This window comes from Mytilus galloprovincialis, chromosome 10, assembly GCF_965363235.1.
Source record: "Mytilus galloprovincialis chromosome 10, xbMytGall1.hap1.1, whole genome shotgun sequence".
In the NCBI taxonomy this organism is placed as follows: Eukaryota; Metazoa; Mollusca; class Bivalvia; order Mytilida; family Mytilidae; genus Mytilus; species Mytilus galloprovincialis.
This window is the reverse complement of record NC_134847.1, coordinates 9,738,001-9,749,327: the sequence shown is the minus strand read 5'-3', so window position 1 is coordinate 9,749,327 and position 11,327 is coordinate 9,738,001. Positions and strand designations below refer to the sequence as shown.

The following is an 11,327-nucleotide window of genomic DNA, read 5'->3' as shown; positions in this document are numbered from 1 at the left end:
ATTTTGCACTGTCTGCGGTGTATTTCGTTACCGTTTGTACTTTCAAAGCTAGTGAATTCCTCTCTAAAAAGTGTGCGTAGAAAAGATGTTTTTCCTGTCCCTGTTTTATCCTTTATTACTAAATTTATGTTCCTTCTCTTTTTAGAACCGGACTTCAAGTAAATATTCATCAAATGTGGGTCTATCTCCTTTATCCCTTGTTCAATTATTGAATCTGTAAAAAATATTAAAATATATAGGTAAGGTCAGGTTTATTTGTAATTGGTTGGTCTACTGAGGAGAAATATTTAAGTCAGTTGTTTGGACAAAATGAAAAAAAATAAATCATAAAGACATAAATATGTAAAGAATTATATTCTATCTTACCTCCTATACATTTCTAGGAATGTGATTGGTTAAAAGCGACCTCGTGGAAACCGTGTATATTTGATATTAGGTTAGTAGGGAGGCGGGGTTAATTTCATACACGGTTAGTAGTGGAGTTACGTCTCTTTATATTCCATATAAGGTAGTAGAGAGGCGGGCTTATTTCATACACGGTTAGTTGTGGTGTTACGTCCCTTTAGATAAACAAAACACTGAGAAAAAATCTTAAAGGTTTCTACAGACGAAGAAATTGATGATTAAGATTGAAATAAATTCATAAAACACATTTAAATCTAACAAGTTGTCATTGTTGACATCTGTTTTTGTAGGATTAATGGATTAATTTCTTAATCGTGTTAATGCTAATTGTATTGAAGACTTGCTCATTTAGATAGATCAGTGGTCTAAATTTTACACGTTAAGATAGTCCGGTATATATGGGGACCCAATATATACCGTATTAGGTCACTAGCACACTATGTAACTAAAAATGTCAGATATATTATTTGTTCGACAATTTTTATCAGCAATCCTTATAACGAGTTGAATTTTAAACCTTTAACAGAGGATTTTGTGAATAAACAAATAAATAGATTAAATAAAAGAAAAGCTACTAGATTTCATCAAAAATTATAAATACGGCACAACAAGTAATATCATATCCTATTAAAATTTTCGTTTTCAATTTTGAAGATAATCTTAAAGCTGCTCAGGTATCCTAAGTTTTTAAAAAGGATACATTTTTTTAATATTTGTTTATTATAAATAATACACGTAAAGTCAAGCAATTATGTACCATTCAATAAGAATTAATCCTCCTCCTCTGCAGAAATGAATCTTCTATATCCACAACTGCATATACATGTATTGCATACATACAAGAATGAAAATTTGGTTGCCCTTTTAAAAGTATTTGTAAACATATTTTGGCGAGCGGAGCTATAGAACAAATGATGCAAAATCATGCTTTCTGGGTTTTTCCCCAGATCCTTTCTTAAGTCTGAAAATGCAATTTCTGTTTTAATAATTTTTTAACAATATTTTGGTCTCAAATAAAAATGTATAGATTCAGTGTAAGACTTAAGTTTCGACGGACAACATCAAAAGACCAAAATACATGATAAAGCAAGAATATAATTCACATAGTTAAGTCTGTGGCTGTTGTTTGTTTTTAATAACACTCATGATCAAGTTAATAACAAAATTACTAAATTACAAAATGAATGTTACACTAACAGAATACAGAAGGGCAATCAATGAAAAAAAACAAATAAATAAGAAACATTGATCCCGACAAATCAAGGGCTACGTCTGAGGGAGAACAGAACTTGCTTCTTGCAAGGCACTCACGGTGAACACAATTTGATATGGAGACAAGCGTTCGGTTTTTAAATTTCCTAAATGAGGCGTTTCCCCCAATGTACTTACGACCCTGTAATGAATATGGATAACACCGGTTAACTCGGAACTATACATATTTGGGTTTACTATTACATATGTACATTCGGAAGACTACTACGTCATATCATGGAATTCCGGGTTTCCCCATGAAATATTTGACCGTCATATTATAGTCGTTATCCTGATCGGACGTCCCCATTTGATGAGCGGCCTAAAAGATAACCATTGACTCAAGCTTAGGATTATGATATTATAGGTAACATATTGCATACACTATCCCTATAAAATCATTACAGTGGTGTCAGACGTCGGCACAAATCCACTGATTTACACTGTTAATCGGTGACATCCATTCGCGCCATATTTTCATATTTTTTCTTTGTTTTTCGCGAGAGGAAAATCTTTGTTTCTTCTCTCCCGCGATTGTATGATTTTATGACGCGCTGATTGATCAGTACTATTGATATTTGCGCGAGTAATATATTCGTTTCATATTTATATTGTGATTATCAGACTTTCCGTGTGATAAAAAATCCCATCCCCCTTTTTGTAACACATTTACAAAATACACAGATTTGCATACACCTTGATAATAAGACAAAATAACCTTATAAACAAACTACTAGTGGATAGTTTTTGATTATCTATTTGGTTTATTTCAGGTTTTGTTTATTTATATTAATACAAATCAACACATTTTTTTTTCATTCATTCATATTCCGTTGAGCGTCAGATCTTCTGATGTCAGATATCATTTATATGTTTTTCTTTTGTTTTTCATAAATTATTGATACAACTGTGTGCGTCAGATCTTCTAATGTCATAGTTGTTATCAATCTATTTTTTTTTCATTTTGTTTAATTGTCTTGTCGGTTTTACCGTCTGAAAAGTGTTCACTCATTAAAGAACGTGTTGATAATAAACTTGTACTACTATTTGTTGTGAATTGTGTATACATACGTCATTGTTTACAATTTCATGCCTGTGTTTGAATAGTATTTTTTCTGAGTTTATGAATTTGTATATTTGATATTAAAAAAAAAGGAAACATATAAACATATTTGCTTGTGTCATTTCTATGATTATTTACATTTATGCATATGTGGAAGTTTTGAATATGAAGGTCCCTTGACTTATATGATGATGTAATCAGGGTTATTAAAATTATTAAATTTCTGAAGCAGCTTTGTGCGTCAGATCCTCTGATTTCATAGGTGTAGGCAGATTGGTTTTTTTTTTCTTTTGCTATACTTTTGTTTTCATTGGAAAATCAGAATAAAATCAGTATTCCATTTTTTCTGAAATTATGATTGTATGTACAGGTGTTTGTGATTTTGTTTTTAAATCTTGTTTGTGGTTGTAGTGTTTTTGTATATTGTAGTGCAGGGACTTTTAGAAATTCCCTGTGTAGAGTTACACAATTTGTATTGTATATATTTTGTGTGTAATTCCTTATATTTTTTTCTTTTTTAAATCTTTTATTGTAATCTTAGTTAGTAAATCACAACTCAATTCAAAATATGAGTAACTCAAGTAATTATGACGGAACAGTGTCACTCGGATGGTCTCTGCTGAAAGCCGATATTGAGTCTACAGCTTTCGTAAAAGGATGGAATAGTGGACAAAAATTGCAAACATTGGTATCGAGAATTTATGGAAAAGCACTGAAGTTCTATAATAACAGGTCATATACAGTACAAGCAGACTATGAAACATTTTGCAAACTCTTTAACGACCGATTTGACTCAGTTGGCAACCCATTACTCATTAGGGAAAATCTAGAGAATATCTTTCCATATCCAGATGAGTTATTTGACGAATTTACAGACAGGATTGAAGAGTTAGTAGAAGGGGCATTCCAAAATGAATCAGAAAATTTAAAAGAACATCTGATTATAGAATACCTTTCTAATGCTTGTTGTGATTAAGAAGGGAAAGAACTAGTGCAAGCTGTCGCCGAAGGTTCAGTGTACGAGGCCAAACGTTACATCTGTACATTAAGTAAAGTAACATCTAAGAGATATTTAAAACGGAAAAGTTTATGGGAACCTAAAATGACAAATAGAATAGAAGATATTAATTTCAAGATTGAAAAGACCGGAGACCATGATCTTATTGTAAGAAGCCAAGAAACAGATGAAATTGTTGATTCCAAAGAGACAACTAGAACCACTTTAAACAACGATGAACCAGAATGTTATACCCCATCTAAACATTTGAGTGAAGTGGAATGTAATGGAGCAACCGAAAAGAAAGGAGTTGATACCGATTGGATAGAAAAGACGAAAGTCCACAGTCCCGTTATGATAAGACAAGGAACTAAGCAAACGGTGCATAAAGGAAAGACAATCGAGAAAGTATCAAACCCGGTAATAGAATATTATACAACACCATGCCATTTAAAAGATATGGAGAAAAATGCAGTTTACACAATGGAAAGTCCCAGTCCTGAATACGAATCAGATTGGTTAGGTAAAGCTGATGATATATAACAAAGAGAGGAAAGTCAAAGTCCCAACTACAAACCAGATACAATATGTGAAGCCGACGTAAAAGAACAGAAAATACCAACCAATTACCACTGTTTCAACGAACACAAATGTGATAGTGATAGGAAAATAAATCCAAGTAAAGGCAATGCAGATAAACCAAAAGAAACATCAAGGTAAATTACACGACAAAAACTCCATTTTATGGTTCAGTCAATTGTCGATGAAAATAACAAATTGAATAGAAAGATATTATCAAACAGACGGGAACGGATACCAGAGGAAGACAACAACCTTAGTGCAGAAGCTTGTATTCAAAAGTATGACGAGGCCAAACAAACTCAGACCAAATATAAACCAGGAGAAAACAAGGACACTAAAATTGAAGAAGAAAGAACTTTGTCATCGAAATATGAAATAAAAAGAGCTTCATGTCAGAGTCGGTTAAATCACCATGAGTTAGAAATGCTCAATGACATCATTGACCGATTAGCTCCAACTTCTGTTTATCATTCAGATAAGTGATTGACTTGTGAACTGAAGAGTAGGCAATATCGTTATTGGACAACACCACCAATGGTTGATGAAAGAAATACAGGAGAAACTGATAGTGAAAGGAAACGACAGATTGCTGTTCAAGGAAGTCAACAATATTTCCACGGAACCATGTGTTACCATCCCAAAGAACAAACTTTAAAGACAGAACAATTCACCCAAACTGAAAAAGAAAGGAGACAACAAGTCAGAGTACGCAAACAACGGATGATTTACAAATTGTTAATGGCAAAGACAAAAAATGGACATATGATTTCACACATACGGAAATTGAACAACAAATAATCAATGCAAAATTTGAACATCAAATGGACATACATGGAGAAAAGAAAATAGGAAACACCAGGGAGAAATAAAAGCATAACAATCTGACCAATGGTACAGGGGAAACGGAAACTGAAAAGAAATTATACAAAGTGACTCGATCATCCAGGACAAAGAAAAACAATGTTGCTCAGAAGATAAAATTAGAAAAACGGAAGTTGATCTTCCTAAGAGGAAATAAAGAGACACACTCAAGGAACACAATTCCAACTACTTCGAGAACACTTATAAGAAAAGAACGACTTGATATGCCAGCTCTACAGAAAACCAGGAGTAGGTTTATATTTGTTTTTCTCGTGGTGTTTTGTCTGATGCTTGGTCCGTTTCTGTGTGTGTTACGTTTCGGTGTTATGTCGTTGTTCTCCTCTTATATTTAATGCGTTTCCCTCGGTTTTAGTTTGTTACCCCGATTTTGTTTTTTGTCCATGGATTTATGAGTTTTGAACAGCGGTATACTACTGTTGCCTTTATTTAGAAAGGGACTTCAAAAACCAACAAAAAAGCAAATGAATAAAAGAAAACATTGTATTACAGTTGTAAAATTAGTAAGAAATACGAACACTTACAGCACTGACATCAACCATGAATGTTTGGTAAAAGACACACAGTATAGCGATTCTACAGCATTTGAGAAAGACAAGTGGTCCTAATTTGCCACCTGACTGTTTGTATATTCTAAAGTTCTTCTTAGATTTTATTGTAAATATATGTGTAGATTATATTTTGTATTATCTATATTGAATGCTGTGTATTTTTATAATGCATATGTCATTTACAAAATGTAAGCATGTATTTGCGTTGCTTCATAATTCTCGTTTGTCATTTGTTTGCATTTCAGATATCTTTTATTTTTTAAACGAATATTTGTTGAGAGTGAATATTAATAAGGAAAGTACAAAAAAAAAAACCAATTTATTCGTATTAAACATGTTTCCTGTTTAAAAGTCGACGATAATTTCAGCTTTTGCTTAGATTACGCCGGTAAAACAGCTGTATTTGTTATCGAAACCAATGTGGAATTAAGAACAAAGAAGTATAATATTAGATTGCTGATCATTTTGATAGGAGAGGGAAGAAGTGGAGAGGATATTTATTTGATATTTTACATTGAAGTTTTTCCAGACATACATCAATGACCATCAGACAGTTAATCCGAAATTGTAGGATTCGTTCTGTGAAACAGCACATGGTTGGCATGCATATTCAAAGCCCTGATATTATTTTCATCATTCATCTTTACAGTATATGACTATGCGTTATCCTCAGTAGATGAATTATATACAGTCCTTGTTTGACGATTTCAAGATGTCGTACTGAAAGCTGTGTCATCAATATTTTGTACAAGACTTTTAAAAATAAGCCTTTCGTGATAAATTTTGTATATATATATATAGAGAGAGAGACAGAGATTCTTTTGCATATTCGTGTACAGATGGGAAAGGTTAGCTGCGTTTCAAAAAATTAAGGATTGTATATAGCGTGATATTGCATGACATTTGAGAAAATATTTACATGTATCCACTACAACTTTACTGACTATAGTGAATTTCAATTAAAGGATTATTTATTCGCACTTAAACTATAAACAGTTCATACACATAAGTGCTGGTATATAAAAGAAAGTGCCATGACTTCATTCCACATTTCTATGAAAGAGGGAGGAATGTAATGAATATGGATAACACCAGTTTTCTCGGAACTATACATATTTGGGTTTACTATTACATATGTACATTCGGAAGACTACTACGTCATATCATGGAATTCCGGGTTTCCCCATGAAATATTTGACAGTCCGCATTTTATAGTCCTTATCCTGATCGGACGTCCCCATTTGATGAGCGGCCTAAAAGATAACCATTGACTCAAGCCTAGGATTGTGATGTTATAGGTAACATATTGCATACACTATCCCTATAAATCATTAGTCTGATAATCACAATATAAATATGAAACGAATATGTTACTCGCGCATATATCAATAGTACTGATTAATCAGCGCGCCATGAAATAATACAATCGCGGGAGAGAAGAAACAATGATTTTCCTCCCGCGAAAAACAATTTTATCAGCAATCCTTATAACGAGTTGAATTTTAAACCTTTAACAGAGGATTTTGTGAATAAACAAATAAATATATTAAATAAAAGAAAAGCTACTAGATTTCATCAAAAATTATAAATACGGCACAACCAGTAATATCATATCCTATTAAAATTTTCGTTTTCAATTTTGAAGATAATCTTAAAGCTGCTCAGGTATCCTAAGTTTTTAAAAAGGAAAACTCTCTACATAAAGAAAACTATAGACCTGTAAATTTGTTACCATGTATTTCTGTATTTCTATTCGGGGGGGGGGAGGGGGGGGCAGGAGGATTTGTTTAAGATCGGTTTTTTATTTTTGTAAAATAAGAGGACACATATTATCTATTTTCTGCACTATTGTAGCAAGATTTTTCATTTTCATTAAAGCAAGGACAACTATATTTATAATATTTGAAAAACCTACAATTTTTTAATATTTGTTTATTATAAATAATACACGTACAGTCAACATATCCAACTATATCGGTCATCACGTGACTTTTACACTTAAGTTGTATATCATTAATGGCCGATTGATTATCAATGAAAGTGAACGGGGTACATAGATAAAACGGTCATAACTTTTTTGTTATAATGTATATTTTCCCTCCCAAACCCGCCTTTTACAGTTAATATTTTTTTACAATTAAATATGTTTTAAGTTTCAGTTCAGAAATATGATTTCGTGCTTCGAAATAAGTTTGAAAATTGAGGTGACATAGTCACACAGCCTCCGTTGACATCTTCGTTAATTCTCGATAAAATTGTAATGGGACCTTTTTGTAAAATCAATTTTCTCAACTAATTTATTGTTACTTATATCCTCTCAACCCCTAAAAAGATCGAAAACATATTCATTCAAATGAAATCGCAAACCATATCAGTTCAGGTATTAAACTTTTTGCTTCGAAATTTGGTTGAAAAGTTCTTATTTTTGCAGTCTTCAGCAATATTTTCAAAATGGCGGCTACTGTTGGAGGTTCACAACGACACGACATGCCGGTATTCATTTAGTTATAAATCAAAAAGTAATATTTCAAATATTTATCAAAGTGTGTCTTTTACTTAAGAAATTTCTTTTTTCATATGTTCTTCAATATATTTATTAGAAACAGTATCTCACACTAAAAAAAAAGATTTGCATGCACCAACCATGCAGTTTACATGTACATTGATAGCGTGGGGCGACATGGGAATATATATTTTTGAAGATTTAAACGATGAAAATCGAAAAATTGTTAGATGCATGTCTTTTCAATAATTGTCTTACCTTAATGCAGCATAGAATTAAACATTGTTTCCCTCTGTTAAAGTGGATACATGCTATTTGTTTTGATAAAATTTCGAAGTTACATAAAACAAAATGGTGACCAAATAATTTTCAAACGTAGACGATAGTCGACACTTATTTTGCACATGCAAATATTTCAATTAGATTTAACTGTTTGTATTGCAATTAAATATGACACGTTTATTGTAACTCGTATGATAATTAAGGATAAAACTAGATTGTGGAGATATTAATTAAGTCATCAACGTGATCAAAGAAAACAAACATGGCAAAGTGGCCTAATCTCGATGTAAGTTTTGACAAGACCTAATATATATATTAGTATTATACGATTGTTTATGAAATCATTTCAATGATAATATTTTATATTTACAAAAGGAAACCACGGATGGATGGTAACAAAGATGAAATATTTATATATATATATATTTTAAATCATTACACGGGTAACCAGTACATTTTACATAATCCTAATTAAACCAGTCACATACAGAGTTATCGAACCTAATTATGACTGGAATAGTTGCATATGAGCAATTATGTACCATTTAATCAGAATTAATCCTCCTCCTCTGCAGAAATGATAAAGCAAGAATATAATTCACATAGTTAAGTCTGTGGCTGTTGTTTGTTTTAAATAAAACTCATGATCAAGTTAATAACAAAATTACTAAATTACAAAATGAATGTTACACTAACAGAATACAGAAGGGCAATCAATGAACAAAATACAAATAAATAAGAAACATTGATCCCGAAAAATCAAGGGCTACGTCTGAGGGAGAACAGAACTTGCTTCTTGCAAGGCACTCACGGTGAACACAATTTGATATGGAGACACGCGTTCGGTTTTTAAATTTCCTAAATGAGGCATTCCCCCCAATGTAGTTACGACCCTGTTAAATAAAAGTGAGGTATGTGTTTCTGAGACAATATACCTCAAGTTAAATGAAACCAAATTTCAGACATTTCAAGTATATTTAAATAATATTTTCATACTTTTATTATTAAAAGATTTGGGAAGTGTTTACAGATTTTTTTTTTATCAAGGCTGGGTTATTTATTTTTAAAATCCTCCTGAAAACAGCGTAACAATAAAATTGGAAATCCTTATAGTGAATCGGATCGTATGTTTAAAGGTGTACAACAAGGATCAATTTTTGGTCCTGTTCTATTGAATGTCTTTATAAGTGACATATTTCATTTTGTATAAAATAGCACCATTTATAATTATGACAATGATAACACTGCATCATAGAGTGATTATGATATAGATACAGTTGTTGAAAGATTAGAAAAATGCTCCGAAGTGCGCAGTTTGATTTGACCGCAGAGGACGAACCCTGAACAGTTGGGCATGTATGGGAGTATGGAAACAATATTCAAGCTTGATACAGCTCTAAATTTGGATTGTGATTTAATATTTGACACAGCATAGGTTTCTTACACATAATGAATTTAGTCTAAGAACTTAAATATTTTAAATTGGACATTTACCTGTTATGGTCCAATATCCAAAATCTAAATACATGGCCATGGTAAGATTCAGCATATCAAACAACCCCTAGAATTCAATTTTTGAAAAAAATCAAACAAAATTTTAATTTTGACCCTTTGGACCTCAATGTTGACAAATTTAAAAACGGGTCCCAAAATCCAAAAACTTAATACACGATCGGATTCAGCATATCAAAGAAACCCAATATATTCATTTTTTGTAGAAATAAAACAAAGTTTGGACCAACTTCAAAACTGAGCCCATAATCAAAAATCGAAAAACATGTTTAGATTCAGCATATAAAAACAACCCAAGTATTCAATTTTTGATACAATCAAAGTAAGTTTAATTTTGACCCTTTGGACCTTAATGTAGACCAATTTGAAAACGGGACCAAAAATAAACCAGATGCTCCGCAGGGCTGGATTCAGCTCTAAATTTGGATTGTGATGAAATAGTTGACACAGCATAGGTTTCTGACACAGAATGAATGTGGTCTAATGAACTTAAAATATTTTTTTTGCCTTTGAGCAATTCACTATGCTGTTTTATTAATCCTCTCAAAAAAATGTTTGAAGAAATTTTCTTTTTATTTATGAAATCTGAAATGAGAAAAATTTACCCCCCCCCCCACATTTTTTTTCACATCCCCCTCTTCCTTTTTCTAAAACTGATCTCAATTCAAATTTCTAATGGAGTTTGCAACAATAACTACTCATTTAAATACATCATAAAATATTAAAATGCAAAATAAAGTGCTTGTTATCACTGAATGGTAAAGATTGTTTTAATTTATCAGTTGGTAGTAAAAGTGAATATACATTGTATATTGTATAAAACAATATTTTAAGTTGATTCAACTACTATTCTGGACAAAGAAAGATAACTCCAATTGAAAATTTCTTGCTATTGTGCAATTAGATATTTCTTGCTATTGCGCAATACTGTGCAATTGAAAATATTTGCTATTGCACAATACTGTGCAATTGAAGATTTCTTGCTATTGCGCAATACTGTGCAATTGAAAATTTCTTGTTATTGCACAATACTGTGCAATTGAAGATTTCTTGCTATTGCTGAATACTGTGCAATTGAAAATTTCTTGCTATTGCACAATACTTAATATAATAATTTTGGATCCTGATTTGAACCAACTTGAAAACTGGGCCAATAATCAAAAATCTAAGTTTATGTTTAGATTTAGCATATCAAAAAAGCCCAAGAATTCAATTTTTGTTAAAATCAAACTTAGTTTAATTTTGGACCCTTTGGACTTTAATGTAGACCAATTTGAAAGCGGGACCAAAAATTAAGAATCT

General features: G+C 31.7%; 1 long non-coding RNA gene across 1 annotated transcript in view; it reads right to left on the bottom strand.

Moving 5' to 3' along the window:
• Window positions 1-15: 15 nt before the first annotated feature.
• The window catches only part of LOC143049792 (uncharacterized), a 33,537-nt gene continuing 22,225 nt past the window's right edge, over window positions 16-11,327 (bottom strand). The window contains exon 3 of the long non-coding RNA XR_012970315.1: window positions 16-214. This is a non-coding gene — a long non-coding RNA (uncharacterized LOC143049792). The remainder of the gene's footprint in view (window positions 215-11,327) is intronic.